The sequence below is a fragment of the Phoenix dactylifera genome, chromosome 17 (assembly GCF_051530095.1).
Source record: "Phoenix dactylifera cultivar Ajwa chromosome 17, Ajwa_hap1_PhDact_Kaust_v1.1, whole genome shotgun sequence".
NCBI lineage: Eukaryota > Viridiplantae > Streptophyta > Magnoliopsida > Arecales > Arecaceae > Phoenix > Phoenix dactylifera.
Window position 1 is genome coordinate 743,220 of NC_143206.1, and position 20,510 is coordinate 763,729.

General features: G+C 38.1%; 1 long non-coding RNA gene and 1 pseudogene across 2 annotated transcripts; one reads left to right on the forward strand and one right to left on the reverse strand.

The window, feature by feature from the left end:
• The first annotated feature begins 775 nt into the window (after window positions 1-775).
• Window positions 776-10,007, forward strand: LOC148699574 (uncharacterized; annotated as a pseudogene).
• Window positions 10,008-14,951: 4,944 nt separating this feature from the next.
• LOC103697842 (uncharacterized) lies at window positions 14,952-19,814 on the reverse strand. Of its 2 annotated transcripts, XR_003383640.4 has the most exons (4): window positions 19,504-19,814; window positions 18,099-18,206; window positions 16,074-16,194; window positions 14,952-15,976 (listed from the first exon to the last, which is right to left on the reverse strand). It is a non-coding gene; the product is annotated as an uncharacterized LOC103697842 (long non-coding RNA). The 2 variants fall into 2 exon arrangements; XR_015974335.2 differs by having other exon boundaries at window positions 15,170-16,194; window positions 19,504-19,791.
• Window positions 19,815-20,510: the final 696 nt, after the last annotated feature.

Consider the following 20,510-nt stretch of genomic DNA (forward strand, 5'->3'; position numbering starts at 1 on the left):
ATGGTGATGTGCTTCCATTCCCATTTTTACATGTGCATTAGAAATTTAACAACCTGCCAATTTCGAATCCTGTGCCTACCATAATCTGCACTTACTCATGCAGTGAAAATGTTCCCATTCCATGGTAGACTAGAGCCACCCATAGGATTCATCAATCAATTTCTCTTCTCATGAGTTTGAGGACAAAAATCCAATTTAGGAATCTTTCTTTTGGTAAAATTATATATACATAACGTGCATGTACCATATTCATGTCCAAACCTCTTCAATCAGGTCTATATATCTACGAAATTTTTGACCTTTTCTTTTCTCAAATAGGATCCAAGTTGTATTTGGCCACCCCATTCAGAAGTTCTAATGTTGCTAGAATATGTACGTATATATAGTTATTTTTTTAAAAAGAAAAGCTAAGTTATTATTTTTCCAAAGTACAAAGGATCTGGGGGATCTTATAGAGCACCGGTACAGTTTTTATTTTAATAGGTAAGAGAGGCTTCCCGTGGATAATTTTGGGTTTGGTAACCAGTTCTTGCGGTGGCTGACTTCCAGCGAGCAGTATCTCCTCCCTGGGGGCTTGAGCGGCTGAGCCCCCACCAAAACTAGGGTTAAAGCTGTAGTTTTAAATTCTACCAAGAGCTGGACGACAACCAAGCCGAGAATCTCATGACCTGGTCGTCAGTTCCCTCTAGCCGGGAATCTCACACTTGAGCAATCACGTCCATTAAACCAAGTCAACTCCCAATATCCCACTGCAAAACTAAAAATTTCTAGGCATTAGCTACTACCCGGCCCATTTTCCTTCTTAGCCTTTCCTGTTAATCTTATGCGAACCAATAGGCGATGCATTCCATGGGCACTTGGGTTTTCTTTTGTAGCACATAGGTGCCGACATGAAGGTTCGTGTTTGCCTACAGTTGCGAGGTTTTCTTTTGTAGCACTTGGGTTTGTATATACGTTTGCATTTGTGCACAATACTTAACGTTCTTTTGTTTGATCAAAGTATGACAAGAGAATTCACTTTCTTTCATAAGTATGATTTAATGTCAAGTTTCATTTCGATTTGTGCAAAGCGTGCTGATAAATTGCTTTGGTATCAACGAGAGATACTCGGCAAGTGATGCATAAGATAACTTTCAGAGAGAGAGAGGGGGGGAGAGAGCAAGACATGGAAATTTTGATTGATTTGTAGCATCATGCACCTTGCTTCAGACTGTGTGTTAAATCGACCTGAACTTTTTTTTTTATCCTCATGTCGAACACAATTGCAGAAGATTGTGTTGAAGGTTATCATCGTGTGCGGCAAGTGCAAGGTCTGCATCATGAAGACAGTCGCCAAAATCTCTGGTAGGTAAATGGTCCTGGCTTATCTGCTTCATTGAGGTATTCCAATTTTATCTATGTGATTAACTTGGATGCTGGCAGGGATCACCACGATAGATCTCGACGACGTCGAGAAGAGCACGGTGACGGTTGTTGGTGAAGTGGATCGATGCAGTGCTCATAGTAAAAGAACTGCGAAAGGCTGGAAAGATGGCGGAGATTGAGAGTGTCGGGCCACGCAAGGAGGAGGTTGTAGCACATGCAAGCGAGCGGCCCCATGGCGGCATTGTGTGGTATGAAGACTCGAATACGTGCACCGTTCTCTAAAGCCGTTAGCGTGATCAATGATAGGCTTCGCGGCCTGTCCCTGATGCAGTAGTTTCCATGTATCCCTTGGTATTTTAATACATGGTCATGCTGGAGTGCAATCAGCAACCCCATGCTCAAATATATGTTCCGAAAATGGCCTCCTGTTAGCAGTCCTTTAATTATCCGTTTATCTTTTAAAATATACATGCTTGCTTTCTTCCTGGATATCAAAAATTTGGAGCCATTTTGTTTACGTTAAAAGGAATAGAAAGCCAAGACACTATTTGCGGAAGTTCAAAACTCAGAAGTGAATTCCAGGAAACATTGGTAATCGGTATGTAATGGCGATCCACTTTGAAAAAGCAACCACCTAGAAAAACCATTGGAGTCGTCGTCTTACAAAGGATAATAGCAAGTTGGAACCAAATATATCTGTCCGCTTGGACTATTTTCTGGCAATTTCCCATCCCTTCCAGAATTAGTAGTTAAATTATATTGAGACCTCAGACGTCGAATAATTTGACCTGGAGTTTGCCATAGTCAAGGCCTAACGAACTAGTTAAATTTGCGTTATAAGCCAGGACCATGCCCGTGGACCATATCGGAACAATTGCATGCATGTTCAATTAATTTGTTTCTCAAAGAATTGACCAGGAGTATTGAATCATTCATTCTAAGAGTGCCTGGTGGGTAGCAAACACCTCCTATACCAATTGGGAACAAAAAATGGTTGCCAAATACCAATTTGCAGGTCGGGTGGCCTCCTCTACCAGGGTTTCTACACAATTCTAACTCGCCCTATTTATTTGCCTACAAACATGATCCAAAATGATCATCAAACTTGATGTGGACCGATATATACCACTTTGGCCATTACAAATAAAGCTAGATTGAGATATAATATATTGGGAAGCCAAATCTTATACCAAACTTTGAGAAGTCATAATTTGGCCGTTCAATTGAGATGATCTTTTTTGTTTTCTAAATCAAGTATCTTTTCAAGACCTACGATATAATATCCATCCTAAAAAGGGCAATGTGGCTAGAGATCAAGACCAAATTTCATAGTTTGGGCCCTAAAATGGACCGGCCAAATTGATGTTTTTTTATTTAGAATTTGACCGAACGTATCTCCTAATCCAAAAAGAATCAGGCACAGTGATCGCAAGTAAAAGCAATTTAGAAGTCCAAATCTACCTCTTATAAGGAATTTAATTTTTTTATTTATTTTTACTAGTTATGCCTATTTTGGAAATATTTGTCCTATTCAAATTAGGAAAGGAACTTCATCAGAATTATGTAAAGATGAACCTCACTACTACAAATAGAGACAATGTGTTTTAGTTTATAATTATCGATAAAAGAAAAGATGATCTATATCCCACTTTTGCCATCTCTCTACTTCTTCCTAAATCTTTTTCGAGAGACTCAAGTTGAGCGAGTTGAGGAGGCAACTCTTCCTTCTCTTCAATCGGATCAAGATATGACAATTATTCTAGGTTCATTTGGAGTATGATTTTTTTTCTGTTTTTCTAAATAGATTAATGAAAAAATTAGGACTAGTTTAATGATCCGAATTACTAAATGAGTAAATCTTTTTATGGTTTTCACTAATAGCATTCATATTCAATTTCCTCCTCGTCAGTCTCCCAATAGTAAAAAAAAGTCAACAACACCTAGAGAAAGTACTGCATTTTAGTGAGGACCTATACGAACATGTGTTTAGTCTTATATTGACTATGCACCGAGTAGATCTTGAATACTTATATAGACCATGAAACCCAAATAACACCTGCCAACTAGTTTTTTTGAGTGAAGTCCTGAACTATTACATATGAAATAGTTGTTAAACGACTTCGTCAAAAACCTTTTTGTTTCTTCTTGAAATGAGCGGTTTATTATGGAAGTGACAGCAACAATGATTAATGCGATGGTAGAGGTGGCAATTGTGATGCAGGTTAGGGAGATGATGATGAAGATGGTGATGTTGGTGGTGGTGGAGGTGGTACTAATTGTGGATTTGATGCTTGAAGAGATAGATGATTATATTGGTAGTTGAATTGATGTTGGAGGTGGCTAGATTAGGGTCTTGAATGGGGTTATGGCATAAAATGCCGAGGGATTTGTTAGAACTAGATTTGGATCTGATTAGATGGGAGAAAGGCTGACAAGAGAGCATACTGGAGGTTTATCCAGGCCAGCGATGAGCCATATGTGGAGCTTGGTCTAGGCGACTAATAGGGAATGGATGGAGCATGGGTAAGCTAGAGGTAGGGCACCAAGTGAAGCATCAAGGAGTCCTCCAGCATCACCGTAGCCAACTTAGTTTCCATCTTAAGCAGCGGAGAACTGTCATTAAGATGGACTTTAGCTAGATGCCATGGAGAGAGGGAGAGAGCTAGATCATTGGTAAAGAAGTGGTGAGAAAGGATGAAAAGTGGATGGTAGAGGAGCAGATGCATAATTCTTAATGAGATCTAAAAAGTTTTCCAATGCTTACCATGGCTTTTTTTCACTTTGGTATTGGGATATTACAACGATATTTTCCCCCTACAAGAATATCATTAAAACACGAGATTATACAATTTTGGAGTCCAAAATTTCTAGAGTAGTGTCCCCATACTCCAGTAATTAAGAGAATCAAAATGGAGCTTGAGTCTTTATGAAGTTTCTTGATTTTTTTGGACATAACACCGAAAGAACCATTCAATTTTTTTCCCATCTATTTGATGTACGGACTAAGTATAACATATAATTAATGTATATTGTTAGGATATATTATTTTTGGTATTATGTTAGCAACAAATTTGGTACAATGACACACAAAATAATAATAATATATATAGATACATATTCTTATTTTAATACTCAAATAGCAAAAATTTTCTTAGAAGTGTTAAAACCCCTAGCTTTTCCATTCTTAATATTATTTTTTAAAATTATATTGATGTATTATTTATATGTTCTACTAACCAAGAAGATCTACACCTGCCACCTTTTGCTATCGATCTTGGGATGTCAAAGTGGATCGCCTCCATGGACCTACAAAACAACAAACAAAAGGTGAAAGAATCATTAGATTGACTAAGACCAAGCCCACCGATGCTTAGGTTTTATAGATGGAAAACAAAACAGAGAAAATAGAGAGCTGAGAGACAGAGTCTCCATTGGACGAGAATTTTCATCGTTGTTCTGTTCAATATCTTTTTTGGAGAACTATTTAGACTTATATATATTTAGGGTCTGAATCTTTTAAGATCATATCCTAACAAACTTGAGATCATACTGCAACAAACTACTAACATAGCATAATAACTCTATGTGCTACAACAACCTGGCATGTTGGTAAGACAAGACACACTCTTGGAAAGATAGAAGCCGAGCTGTTCCTTCCACACAGATTGCTATAAAGGATTAATTAGCAGTTTTATTGGATGTTTGAGATAATAGTTTATGCTAGAATTGTGAGATGCTATTGTAATCATAGCTTTTATTATATATATATATATATATATATATATATATATATATATATATATATATATATATATATATATATATATATATATATATATATATATATATATATATATATATATATATATATATATATATATATATATATATATTTGTAGTTGAGCTTTGCTTTCTCTTTCCGACAAAAAAAATTTGTTACCGATGCATAGTTACTATCAGCATATTGACTTCTAAGATATTAATGATGGTCATAAAGATGTATAATAAACAAAATTCATCATGCTATAATAATATCATAATTATGTTAATTGGCTTAAAAACAAAAAAAATATATTTCTAGATTGCTATTTGATCTGTGTATCATACTAAGCAGCTCAATGTGGATCAGTTGTCGAGGTTGCAAAATCGAGCATGGAGAAAAAGTTGTCTCTAGAGTTAAATGCTTCTACTCTATGCGGCCTGCTACCCCCACGCTTGGAGATGGGGCCGAGATGCCTCGGAGGAACCTCGAACGCACGGGGATAACAACATGGGCCATGCGCTAGACAAATCCTTATGTACCATGTCACTCCAATTTTTAATTTCCATAGCACTAGCCCCTCCACTTTCTAGCTTGAGATGCTCCTTGCTATTTGGTAAAGAAAGTAATCACTATTAGAATTTGTTCCAATTTAAAGAGAACAATAATTCCTAAGTGGTGCTCATCACACAGTGAGTCCTAACACTCTATAAAAGGGGTAGGCATCCTTGCTGATTTATGATGCCAAAAGAGGTTCTAAAGCATTCGTACTGCCTCCTTGAAGGAGATGCCCATAGAGCCGGTCTCTTTTCTTCACTTTAGGTGCTAGCTTTGATGGTGTCTCTATAGCTCTTGCCTTCCTTTTTGAATAGATAGCTCCCTTTTTGACCCCATTTTTCAATTTTGCTGTATAGGATGGATTCTCCTAGGAAGCAGTGCCTTTAAAACCAAGTAAAGATGCTTCAGCTGGCTTTAAGGGAAGCCAAGAAGAAAGCTGCCAAGGTTGAAACCAAGGTTGGGTCCCTCAAAAATGGGCTCGCCAATTTGGACCGGACCCAAGTAGCAATACTCCGGGAAGTCACCAATGAGAAGGAGCTAAAGGTCGCCCAAAGTTAGGTCACCCAGGTTGAGAAGAAGGCTATTAAGCGATTCAAGGCATCAAGGAGCTACCATGCACGGCTTGCTCTATTGGGGTAGAGGCCTTTGTAGAAGGCTTCGATGAGTGTCAGTGTTAAGTGTCGAGGCTCTTTCCTTGGGCAGACTTAAGCAGCCTTGACCCATCCCCAAATAGGGACGACGAGCCCCAAGTGTTGGACAATGATAGGAAGGAAAAGAAATCATGAAGGAACGATAGGGAGGATGAAAGATGTCAAGCTCCAAGCAATAGGCCTCTACAGATCTCCTTTTGCTTCTTCACACCACCATAGAGGCATAGGACAAGACGAAAGGTGGTCTCCTAAGCTGGGTGACCTCACTAGAGTCATCAACAAGGTCTTGGCCGACTTGAGCACTTTTCACTTCTTGTTGTTTGATTTGGACTTTTGGACATGTTGTAATCACACGATATACTAAATGAAATGAAAAGGTTTTCATATGTAGGTACCTCTCTCCTCTTTTTATTCTTGTTGTTGCCCATTGCCCAAAATGTTAGCTTGGAGTTGTCTTTAGAATACCGAGATAGATCGGGTTAGATCAAATATGCAAGTTTCTGAAATTGCACTAACTAGACCAAAAGGTCTAGACAAATCATGAATAGATGAACCCGCAAGCATTCAAGAAAAGATGAGTGCTGCGAGATGAAGTTGTCATATCATATCCTCCTTGATGAGCTAAGATGAAGAGAAGATTGCGGCGAAGAGCTAATAATAACATAAAACTTCCTAATAGATAGCATAAGAATTTTATAGAGCGACTGAAGCCAACAAAGAGTTCATAATATTTGCAGCTTGCTTTGTCGGAGAAGAGCATTGCTTCGAAGAGATAAAATAGCTCCTTCCAAGGTTGAGTATAAGGGCCAATGAGCCTGCTTCGATCTCAAAGGCCAATGGGCCATGAGAATAGACGAGAAAAAGTATAAAGGCCAGCAGGCCCGCTCAAACCTTAGAGGCCAGCAGGCCTGCTCAAACCTTAGAGAATACACTAGGACACATATAAGGACCAGTTGATTGTTGGTTACTAAACTTGTTTTTTAATATTAGTAACTTATGGTTTTATTTTCTATAATTGCATATTAGTATGGTGAGGAGTTACATGTCTTTTGGATTTTTAGTCATGTGGGAGTTACATGGAGTTATAAGAAATTTATTTAGAGGGAGTTATTTGAAATTTATTTGGAGTTATGTATGGTGTAATGAGCAATTCAATTAGAAAAGTTAAAAAACCATCTAATAGTGCCTATAAATATCCATGTACTCTAGTTATTTTTGAAGTTAGTGGAATACAAGTTATTCATGTGTGCCCAAAAACCTCTCCACTTTTCTTTCACAGAGTAATTTGTGAGTATGAACCCTCTTGATTTCCAACAGAATGGTATCATAGCCAAGATTTTTCTTGTGAGAAAGAGCGATGGCAAATGAAATGCTTCCGATTCAAATGCCGCGGTTCACCAAGGATAACTATGAAAATTAGTGTATCCGTATGAAGGCAATCTTTGGATCTCAAGATTTGTGAAAGATCGTTAACAAAGGCTACACGAAATTGGAGAACGAAGATTCCTTGACTCCAACTCAAAAGGAGTCCTTACAAGCCACAAGAAAGAAAAATCGGAAGGCCATCATAATCATCCATCAATGTTTGGACGATGGCATGCTATAACGAGTTGCTAATGCAATATCTTCGAAGCAAACATGGGAGATTCTCCAAAACTCCTATCAAGGAGTTGACAAAGTCAAGAAGATTTGTCTTTAATCTTTGCGTGGTGAATTTGAAGCCTTACATATGAAAGAATCCGAATAAATCTCGGATTACTCTTCAAAGATGTTGACTGTCGTAAATCAACTAAGGAGGTACGGCGAAAATATGAGTGATACGAGGGTTATTGAAAAAATCTTTCGTTCATTGGATCCCAAGTTCAATTTTATTGTTGTAGCCCATGAAGAGTCCAGAAATCTAGACTCCATGACAATCGATCAACTCATGGGGTCATTACAAGCTCGTGAAGAGAATGTTGTCAAGAAGCAAGAGACTTTAGAGCAAATGTTACAAACAAAAGTCTCTTTGAAAAAGAAAGAAGATCGTAGTGGGAAAGACGAAAGAGGTCGTGGACGTAGACATGGACGTAGTAGAGAAAGAGACGGTCGTGGATCATCCAACAAAGAAGAAAAAAGCAAGAATGGTATCAATTAAGAGGACATGGAAGAGGAAACAATTCGAGATCAAACGGAGGGAGGTATGATAAATCTCGAATTCGTTGCTATAATTGTCAAAAATATGGTCATTTTGCTTCGGAGTGTAGAAGCCCTCAAAATGCCGAAGAAGCTAACTACGTTGAAAATGAAGAGACGGAGCAAACTTTATTGCTGGCATGCAAAGGAGAAGAAAATGGAGACCATGATTTATGGTTACTTTTTTTTTTTGGTGAACCGGCTTCTCACTACACACGACGATGATTTACGGTATCTTGACAATGTGGCTAGCAACCATATGTGCAGTGACAAAAGCAAATTTGTGGAGTTGGATGAAACTGCAAGCGGTAATGTGGTTTTTGGAGATTCTTCCAAAATTTCGATCAAGGAAAAAGGTACAATTTTGATTCGCTTGAAAAATAATGGTCATCAATTTATGGCTAATATTTTCTCTATCCTAAGCATGAAAAATAATATTTTGAGCTTAGGACAACTCTTAGAGAAAGGCTATGATATTCAAATAAAAGATCTTAATCTTTCGATAAAAGATCAAAAGAAAAGTTTGGTGGCCAAAGTTAAAATGACAAAAAACTGCATGTTTTTGCTCAACCTTCAAACCGATGTTGCTAAATGCTTGAAGGCTTGTGTTGAAGATCCAAATTGGCTTTGACACTCGAAGCTTGGGCATTTGAATTTTGATGGGCTAGAATTATTGGCCAAGAAGGATATGGGGAATGGGTTGCCCTTTACTGACCACCCAAATCAACTTTGTGAAGGATGTCTCTTTAGCAAGCAATCAAAAAAAGCTTTCCAAAATAAGCTAGCACAAGAGCAACGGAACCACTACAACTTGTTCATTCGAATGTTTCTGGTCCATTCAATCCACCATCTTTTGGTAAGAACAAGTACTTTCTCTTATTTGTTGGTGATTTTAGCCGAAAAATTTGGGTTTATTTTTTTAAAGAAAAATCGAAGGTGTTTGAAGCATTTAAAAGATTCAAGACACTTGTTGAGAAACAAAGTAGTTTTGATAGAAATGTTATATGATCCGATAAAGGAGGTGAGTTCACATCAAATGCTTTCAAAAGCCTTTGTGAGAAAAATAGAATTCACCATCCTTTAACGATTCCAAGATCCCCGCAACAAAATGGGGTTGCGGAGAGAAAAATAGAACCATTCTTAATATGGTTCGGAGTATGTTAAAAAGCAAGAATATGCCCAAAGATTTTTAGGCCGAAGCCGTTAATTGTGCGGTATACTTATCCAACTGGTGTCCTATCAAGAGTCTGCCAAATCAAACACCACAAGAAGCATGGAGTAGAAGAAGACCAAGTGTCTCTCATTTGCATGTTTTTGGAAGCATAGCCTATGCGCATGTGCTGGATGAAAAGCGCTCTAAGCTAGATGACAAGAGTGAAAAATTAGTCTTCATAGGTTATGATGCAAAGTCCAAGGGCTACAAGTTGTACAATCCAAGAAGTCACAAGACCATCACTAGTAGAGATGTTGAATTTGATGAAGCAAGTTCATGGGATTGAAATTCTCCAAAAGAAGAGTATGACTTTTCTCCTTTCTTTAAAGAGGAGCAAGAAAGTCAAGTCTTGGAGCCCCCTTCTCCACCTTCAACACCTCCATCATCCACTCAAGTGCAATCATCTCCATTATCAAGTGAGGCAAGTTCAAGTGAAGGACCAAGAGGCACAAGGAGTCTTCAAGACATATATGATGCCACAGATGAGGTAACGGAAAGAATAAGTAATTTAACACTTTTTTGTCTTTTTGCCGGTAGTGAACCTCTAAGCTTTGAAGAAGCAACTCAAGACAAGAAGTGGAGAGATTCTATGAATGAAGAAATCAAAGCCATAGAGAAGAATGAAACTTAGGAGCTCACCACTCTTCTGGAAGGGCAAAAGGCAATCGGAGTCAAATGGGTGTACAAGGCAAAGAAGAATTCAAGAGGAGAAGTCAAGAGGCACAAGGCAAGACTTCTTATCAAGGGATACAACCAAAGGCTCGGGATTGACTATGATGAGGTATTTGCACCGGTTGCTCGTTTAGAAACTATTAGATTAATTATTTCTTTGGCGGCACGAAATAATTGGAGAATCCATCAAATGGATGTAAAGTCCACTTTCTTGAATGGTTTTCTTGAAGAAGAGGTTTATGTGAAACAACCTTTGAGATATATCGTGAAAGGGCAAGAAGATAAAGTTTTGAAATTAAAGAAAGTCTTGTATGGCTTGAAGCAAGCACCAAGAGCCTAGATTACCAAAATTGACAAATATTTCCAAAACAACAAATTCACCAAATGTCCTTATAAGCATGCCCTTTACACAAAGGTCAATGATAATGGAGATATATTCATGATTTGCTTGTATGTTGATGACTTGATATTTACCGGCAACAACTCTAATATGTTTGAAGAATTCAAGTAAGCTATATCTCAAGAGTTTGAGATGACGGATATTGGCCTTATGGCTTACTACCTTGGCATTGAAGTGAAGCAAATCAAAAATGAAATTTTCATCTCTTAAGAAATTATGCTAAAGAAGTTCTCAAAAGGTTCACGATGGATGATAGCAACCCGGTGAGCACTCCTGTAGAATTTGAAGTCAAATTATCAAGATATGAAGATGGAGAAAAGGTAGATCCTACATTCTTCAAAAGTCTTGTTGGAAGTTTAAGATATTTAACTTGTACAAGGCTGGATGTTCTTTTGGGGTTTGACTTGTTAGTCGGTATATGGAAGCACCTACTTCATCCCATTTGAAGGTGGCCAAGAGAATTCTCCGCTACATCAAAGGTACCCTTTATTCATTTGTTGATAACTTCACACTTGTTGGATATAGTGATAGTGATTGGGCCCAAGATGCGGATGAAAGAAAAAGTACGACGGAATATGTTTTCTTTATGGAAAGTGCGGCTTTTACATGGTCTTCAAAAAAACAACCTATGGATACACTTTCTACTTGTGAAGCGGAGTATGTTGCCATCTCAAGTTGTGTTTGTCAAGCCATTTGGCTAAGCTATTGTTGAAGGAGCTTCATATGTTACAAGCATATCCAACGGAGATTTTTGTGCACAACAAATCGGCAATAGCATTGGCCAAGAATCTGATGTTTTACGAGCGAAGCAAGCATATCGATATAAAGTATCATCTCATTAGAAAATGTATGGTTAAAAAGAAAGTAAAGCTCAAGTACATGAAGTCTGAAGATCAAATTGCCAATATTTTCACTAAGCCCCTCAAGAGTGAAACTTTTTACAAGTTAAAGAGTTTGCTTTGAGTTGCAAAACCAAGTTTAAGGAGGGGTATTAGTTACTAAACTTGTTTTTTAATATTAGTAACTTATGGTTTTATTTTTTATAATTGCATATTATTATGGTGAGGACTTACATATCTTTTGAGTTTTTAGTCATGTGAGAGTTACATGGAGTTATAAGAGATTTATTTAGAGGAAGTTATTTAAAATTTATTTGGAGTTATGTATGGTGTAATAACCAATTCAATTAGGGAGGTTAAAAGACCATCTAATGGTGCCTATAAATATCCATGGACTCTAGTTGTTTTTGAAGTTAATGGAATATAAGTTATTCATGTGTGCCTAAAAACCTCTCCACTTTTCTTTCATAGAGTAATTTGTGAGTGTAAACCCTCTTGATTTCCAACACTGATCTGCTAGCACCTCGAGGGCCAACGGACCTTAAGAACACACGAGGTCGAGTATAAGGGCCAGCGGACTGCTTGCACTTTAAGGGCCAAAGAAACTTGAGAATACACAAGGACAAGTATAAGAGCCAATAGGCCTGCTCGAGCCTCAGGAGCCGGCAAGTCTTGAGAGTTCACAAGGGCAAGTATAAGGGTCAACAGACTTGCTTGCATTATGGAGGCCAACAGGCCTTGAGTTAAAATACACTTTGGGTGATCAATTCGAGTGTGCCTCCTAGGTTATGCTACGATTTTCAGATACAAACTTTTTCAAGATTGACAGTTCCTTTAGATTAGTGCAACCTATAGCATCTTTGCCCTTGGGGGGAGGAATTTTGAAACATAATCTGTTCATGGTTATTTTTCAAAAAGTATAGAGATTTAAAAATTTAAATATTATTGATGCCACATCTTGCCATCACCAAAGCTCAAATTTTTCAAGCTTGCACGTTAGGCATGGATGCTTTCTTCCTATGCTTCAAGCTCAATCATCAATTTTTCAAGGTCGGGAGGCCTAAGATCCCAGTTGTGGACCTTTAGAAGATAGTGATTATTACCCTAGCGAGGGGCTAATTAACATCCTATCTCTTAGGGGTTCACCCATCTGGATTAGGATTCTTGTGGTCATTAGTGTAACGATCAAGGTATTCTTACTGAACAAGTGCTTCAATTTCATCTTTCAGCTGAAGGCACTCATCTGTATCGTATCTATGATCCTTATGGAACTGGCAGTCTTGCTTATGTCTCTTTTCTTCATGGAGGTTCGCAACTTCCAAGGCTAGGGTAGGCTTTGCTCAGCACCATTACCTCTTGGTGTTGGAGGTCAAGTAACCAGTAGTCTCCTACAATTCACTTCTTTGGTTGAGGACGATGGCAATGGTCCTCAAGTGGCGTCTGAGCCTATAAGACTCTAAGGAGCTAGGACTGGCTCCGCTCTGCTCTAGCTTGCTTTGTCATCAATGTCGTAGGCTCTGGTATTGCATGCAGATACTTATATCAACCCGTAGGATACAGAGCAAAAGGATATGGTATACTAAGAAGGGATGCAACTAGTCGAGTAGTACGACAGCTAGAGAGAAGCAACTGCTCTAAAGTTGGAAGGCAGAAAGTAGAGGACTTTTATCCAAAAAAAAGTACCTTAAACCAGTTGGAATAAACTATCAACACTAGCAAAGCAAGAAGAGAAGCAGTCGTATGCTCCATTAGAAAATGGCTACTACTTTTCTTTAATGAGAGGCAAAGTTAGAGATTAAAGCAGGGTATTCTATATCACTAGGTTAAAGCAATTTTTTCAACTCTAGCATTACTAGGCGAAGTATGGGACAAAGGCTATTCAAAAAATTGTACACAAGCTTTTTTTGGGATATTTACTAGGGCTCTATCAAGCTGAGGATACAGCTCTTAGAGATTTAAGACTTTAAGCAGCTAGCTAGTTAGGAAAGCAACATTAATACACCATTAGATGAAGAAGGTTCATCTTGAATTCAGCTAACAAAAAGAGAAACTCACTTCACTAAAGTCAAGGTTTCAATCAACTCATCAGCCAGAGGTATACTGAAGCTAGTAGTCTATCTAGTAAGAGAATCAATAAAATTACGTACTTGCTAGCCAGAAAGTCAATAGGGAAAGCCACAAACATACGCCTTTGGATAACTAATGCTTGCTCCTCTTGTTTACAGCTTAAGACTATTAAACATATTCAAAAGAAAGAGAAGCAACTGCTCTAAAACAGGAAGGCTAAAGTTGCTAGTCTGAAGGCGACAGTTGCTGCCCATTGCCTTGCGACTAAAGATTCTCCTATGGACAGCTTGGGCCTGCCCCTACGATGGGGACACACGTGGATATCTCGCTTTCCCGGGGTTGTGGTATTCGGCATAGGGAATTGATTTGACAGTTCCATTAGTGTGTTGTTTCCTCTTCCTAGGCCTACCTACTGCCCCGCCCTAGTTGCTCCCCAATTCTATCAAGATACTGGCTTGTACGAGTCTACGGGAACTTGTGCTATTACTCGACAAACCTATTCAATAGTTGCCTCTGCTTCTTTCGCCGCATCGCTAGCCAGGATAGGATCCCGATGTAAAGCTACAGAATACTCAATTCCATAAATCCAGCTCTTTCTTCTCCTGAACTAGATTGAAGTCTCATATCCACTAATACGAGCAGCACGAGCAGTGGTGCAATGAATAGTAGTTGGAAGCAGACAGCTCAATAAGCGAATTTATCCCAGATTTCATAAGTGCATCACTTGATGAAAGTCGGATGAAACAAGAGAGTGAGGTCCCGGACAGAAATAAGTAGTTGTATAAATAATGAAAGAGTCCTCACAATTAGAACTAAAGAAAAAGAGAGCCAGTAAAGAGCTCCGTAATAAGAAAAAGGAAGCACTTTTGTTTGGTTTTTAATTGGTCCCATAGAACTTCAGCTACAGTAATCACAACCTACAAGAAGAAAATGGTCGCAAGAGTATTATAATTTCTATCTATTTCAATTCATTATTATCAACGAATTATAAAGTAAAATCTCTGGGCAATGACACTGCATAGAGTACCTTAATTTTAAGGTACTGAGCTGAACTAGAACTATTGGGTTTAGCATGCAGGTCAAGAGTAGGCAGCCAATAGCGCTCTCACAGCTTATTTTCAAGGAAAGAACCTTTGCATACAACAATGAAATATAACAGATCTCATTTGACTCATCCAACCCCTCCCCATACACCACCACATTCCCCGGGAGCTTCCAATGTAATAAAATTCACTTGTATTCTGTCAAGATATGATTCATGGAAAAATGAAGTATATTTCTGCTCTTAAAGAATGAGAATATTCATAATATTGCAGCAAAGATGCATCACAGGTAAGCCATGATAACTAAGGCAAAAGTGAGACTGAATCCATACTTATCAACTTTTCTATAATGCTTAATGCTTTTGAATTTCCATTGTAATCCAAGTGAAATAAGCACTTCCACAGACTAAAGTCCAAATTGCTGAAGCAAGACATAAACGCACAATGGATAAGTAACCAATAAATATAAAATTTAAGTCTATAAATCGGCTGAACATGAAAGTGCGTAAAATGCTCAGACTTACCTAAGTAAAGAAAAATGGTTATGATGCCTAACTAAACATTTCTATTCAAGACTACCAATAACAATTGCTCTGTACCATTCTGTCAAATCCAATTATACAGTTCACTGTTTTTTTTTAAGATGAATTATATAGTTCATTATGTGAAACAACTGCATCATAGAAACATATCCATGGATGCTTATCAAATGGACATATCAATAAGGGAACATTTGCGGAACAATGCACAGTGAGAATACAGAGAAAATTATGAAGGAGGAACTTGTATATGAGGGAGAACCATCTTTATTTACTATATTGAAAATCTGAATGGAACCTTTGACAACTCATATATGAAAACCCATGCTTATTAGACACTTGAATGAGTAACTAGCTTTAGGGTTATGCCTTCCAAACAAAATATCCAAACATATGACATTGTTTGCATCAGAGAAGTTCCAATATGTTTACTGATGGAGGTGGTTGCAGAACATAAGACAATTCAAACCAAATCAGCTGCAGGAATAAAAGTAATTATCATCCTAAGTCATATAAAGTTGTCTTCTTAAGTTAGGTCCTGCACCAATACTACTTCATAGATTGACATATATGAATTATTTTAGGAAAAAGAGTAAATATTTCACAATTATAACCATGAATCCTTGGAGAAATCTAAGGGTTTCAGCGGAGGGATTGAGTTTGAGGTTTATGAGAAGATAAATTATGTCTTCCACCTAATTCACCAGAGGAAAAAAAAAACATAAAAATTATAAGATATTGGATCGCAAAAATCCATGAATTATTAGCATATGCACCGGTAGAGGACAATACTTGTTTTATGTTGACCGATGGAAGATAGCCATTGATTACAACTGCTCCAAACTCTGTTAATGCCGATGAAGCAAAATCTTCTTAGAAAACAAAACCATACATTAAGAGGCCAAAGCCGCACCTGTGATAAGGGGGAAAAAAGTACTTTCACATGATATTTTCCTAATGGACAAGGGAAATTATAATGTGGAACCAAAGCCATATGTTAAGAGGCCAACACCACCCAAAAATCGACAACTCAACTGACGCAAGAAAGTACAAGTAACATAGATGCATGGTGCTCCTTATTAAAAGTCTTGCAAATGTCTAACAATGCATCATAGAAGGTTGCAAGCTAATTTATACCTAGAATGTTGCTTAGACCACAATATTTATCAAGCCAACATTTGCTTCATGGGCATAATAGCATTCAGGACTACACCCCCCCCCCCCCCCACTCCTCAAAAAAAAGAAAAAACACCCTAACCTCTTTGTCTCCCACTTCATCTAAAATAATTGATAATTCTTCCCACTTTAAATAAAATCCCAAGCACACTCATAAGAAATGTGATAAGATAGGGAAGCCTATCAGACTAGTTACTTCACCTTGAAGGTCAAACAATTACGTAATCCCCACGCTGAACGGAGATGGAAGCAAACAATTAGTTTACACAGCAAGAGAGAATCGAAATGTCGGAAGGGGAATTATACCTTATGAATGCAGAAACTGTTAGCCTAGATGCACAAATATAATTGATAAATCAATAATTCAACGTTTCTAATATTCATAAACAGTAAATAAGAAGAATAAACTAGCAAATTATTTACTTAACAATAGAGTAATAAAATGAAGAAATGAAAGAAGATGGCCTATGAATCAAAGCATGCTGACATGCTATCCTAGAAAAGTTTATGCCCCCCACGCACGGTCCGCTGGCACAGATCTCCTAGAGATACGACGATCCAGTACAGAACCACGTCTTCACCGTCAATGCGCCTCCAGGAAAGAAAGAAGAGCACGTTCACACTTGCAGATAGCTCAAAAGAAACTCAGAAAAATAATTGAAATTATAAGAAGTGAATAAGAACAAGAGGGAGAAGAGAAAATTTTCGTTCCTTTGAAATGATCTCTAGAGCCCTTTATATAGGCTCGTGGGCTACCCAAAAAAGATAACAGGCCCGTCAAAAGAAACAGACGTGAGCCAAAATAAGCAAAATCTGGCCAAAAGAAGAAAGGAGCCCGTTGACATGGTCCAATCGTGCGATCACATGCGAACGGGACAAGTGGCAAGCATCCAAGCACAAGCAAGGGGTCAAAGAAGGAAGGAATTTGTGCTCACGTTAGAGCTATATGAAATTGCCATTTTCACCAAAAAAAACAGAAGGAATGCTTGCAGAATCCATGGAGGAGTCTGCGAACTCTTCCATAGAGGCCAGGCAAGCAGAAGCATGAGCGGCCAAAATGCAACAGGCCGCCGGATCAAAGGAGCACAAGAAGACATGTCATCAATCCACGGAAGCCAGCAAATTCAGCATATGGCTACAAGGGATCTGACTTAGTTTAGATCCCCTTGTGGCTGATTAGAAAGATTATTTGAATTTCAAATTGTTGTCGCCAATAAGCTTATTCAGCACATGAGCATTAGACCTATATAAAGGGCGGGAAGGAAAGAAATCGGAAAAAGAAAAGCGGAGATTAAATGCGGCGTGGTTTTCCAAAAAAGTTTAAAATATTTAATTTAATTCAACAAAAATGACTACTAGATTTTTGGTCATGATAATTGAAAAACATATAAAAACTTCTATGTAGGCTCAAATGTATTATGGCATAAAGGATTACTCTGGATATTCCTTTGAACAACTATTGTTTAGCAATATCGCCCACGCTTTGCACCTATAGAATACATATTATATTACATGCAGGCAACCTTCAATAACTAATTATTGGTAACGAAAGAACGAGCAATGGTGAGTAAACAGGTTACCGATGCTAGTGAAACAAACCATTTTAAATATCATTTACTTTACAAACAGAAGAGCACATACCTCAGCTCAAATAGCCACTTAGAATACAAGTCTTTTGTAGCTTTTTAACAAAGATGCTATCTCTTTCTCATGTTTCGGTACAATTTCAGGCACTGCTGCTCTCAAAACCTGGCATAAAACATCGATACAATTATAGCATAAAAGAAACAAGAGGTCACAATGATCACCTCCAAAACAAGGAAAAGGGCAAGTATTTATATAATAGCCAAGAATTTTAAACCAAAACTTCAAACACTAAGGTGGCTATGGCACCATTGCAAAAATTGTGGCATATTAATTTCAGCAGCTCAGGAAAGGACAAGTTTGATTCACCTAAAAAAAAAAAAAGAGTTGCAAATCATCCACCAGACCAGCATGTCGAGATAATATAGCAGCAATGAAATTCAACACCTCTAGAAAAACAGTTTTACATGTCAGACCACACGGAATTGAAATCCATATATGTTGGACAATAACTGCAGTAAGTTAGAGCATCCTTTCCGAAGCAAATTTTCTTTGAAAAATGAACAAAGATGTATTGGCTAAGGGAAAGCAATTGGGGACTACCTAATGTAGGACAATATGTTGCTGAACTCCTCTACAAATAGGCCACCATAAGCTTTGGAGCTAGGAAATTCCAAATGCTTCAATTCCTCCTCCTCCCCCGCCTCATTTTTTTTTCGATACAACCAAATGCTACAATTCCACCAACCCTATATCCCCACCCTAAACTAATAGAAAAGGCATCTATGAGACATCAATGAATTCAACTTTTAAACCGTGATTCAGCTCAAAATATGAAGTTTTATCTAATAGGTGTAACCCATATGTGACGAGTGCAACTGATGCTAAAATCATAACATTAGCAGAAGATATTCATTTCCATCCAAAAGATCGCATCATTCATGAAATTGATGAAAACATGATTTAGTTCAGCAAAAAAATGGCGCTGTTCCTAATCCTTTTTTTTCTTTTTTTTGGTGAAGTTGTATACTGTCCCTAATACACCAATGAAATGTATTCCACTATGATTCCAGAAAGGTTTGAACAAATAACTCCATCAATCTTATCATATTTACCCATCACGAGATCAACATCAACACCGCTCCAGTTCAAATTGAGGTCTTTTTCAAATTAAAAATCAAGAAACTATGGCACTCCGATCCAAACCCTATGGATTGAACCCTCTCTTGAAACTATGGCACTCCGCTCATACACATTGAATACATCCAGGTTACATCCCCCCAACCTCCAGGTGGCAATAATGCCGCCTGACAAACTCTGGGATTCCACTGCATGACAACCCCAGGATCTCGGTAAGGCCCTCTTGGAGTAGGAGAATGTTTCAAGAGAGGGGAGAAGGGGAGAGAGAGAGAAAGAGAGAGGGAGGAGGAGGAGGAAGAGGACAGAGGGAGGGGGGATTTACCTGTCGGAGAGGTTGGCGGCCGCCGGTGATCGTCGCCGGAGGTCGAGGAGAAGCGAGGGTTGAGGCACGGAACGGAGGAGAGGCGAGGGCGAGTCGAGTTGGGGTTTCTCCAAACAAGTTGGGGATCAGCGGAAAACCCCAAGTGCAGCCTTTGTGTCCATCCTCCTGTGGGAAGAGGGGAGAATAGATGGACTCGCCGCGGAGAGACCTGACAGCAAATACTGTGCTGTCATCAATGAATTCAACTTTTAAGCCGTGATTCAGCTCAAAACAGGAAGTTTTATCTAATAGAGTAACAACTGATGCTAAAATCATAACATTAGCAGAAGATATTCATTTCCATCCAAAAGATCACATCATTCATGAAACTGATGAAAACATGATTTAGTTCAGCAAAAAAATGGCACTGTTCCTAATCTTTTTTTTTCTTTTTTTATACTGTCCCTAATATTAAAACACCAATGAAATGTTTACCCATGAGAGAGGGGATTTACCTGGGCATTTTAGGACCAAGGACTGCATCCAATAACTTTTGACCAGTTCTTTTTGGATTGCTACAGGTAACTTGGGCTGCCATCCCCGTTAACTTAAGAATATTGTAGCATAGGTTTATAGGAGCTAACAAGGAGCCAGTCATGGACACTGGTCTTTAATTAAATAGGTGACGTGTGCTAGCATGCACCAATTCCTCCTTTGTTTTCTGCTAACTTCATTCTATTTTCCAACTTCGAGCCCCTCACCATATATCAAGCGGGCTGTTTAATTTAATTAGCAACATTTGCTCACATCCATGGTTCATTTCTGTATGGAGAATGCATATAATTAGTTCCTTCTTTAGAGTAACATATTTAATTGTTGAGAAGATAAACTTAATTTAATGAATGATTTGGGAGAGTTCATGAATATGTGAAGAATCACCTTGAGAGTAGTGATTCATGTATATGTATTTAAGTGGTTCATATCTTTTGGGTTTTCTATATGCATTTAAGTGGTTTATGTTTTTTGGG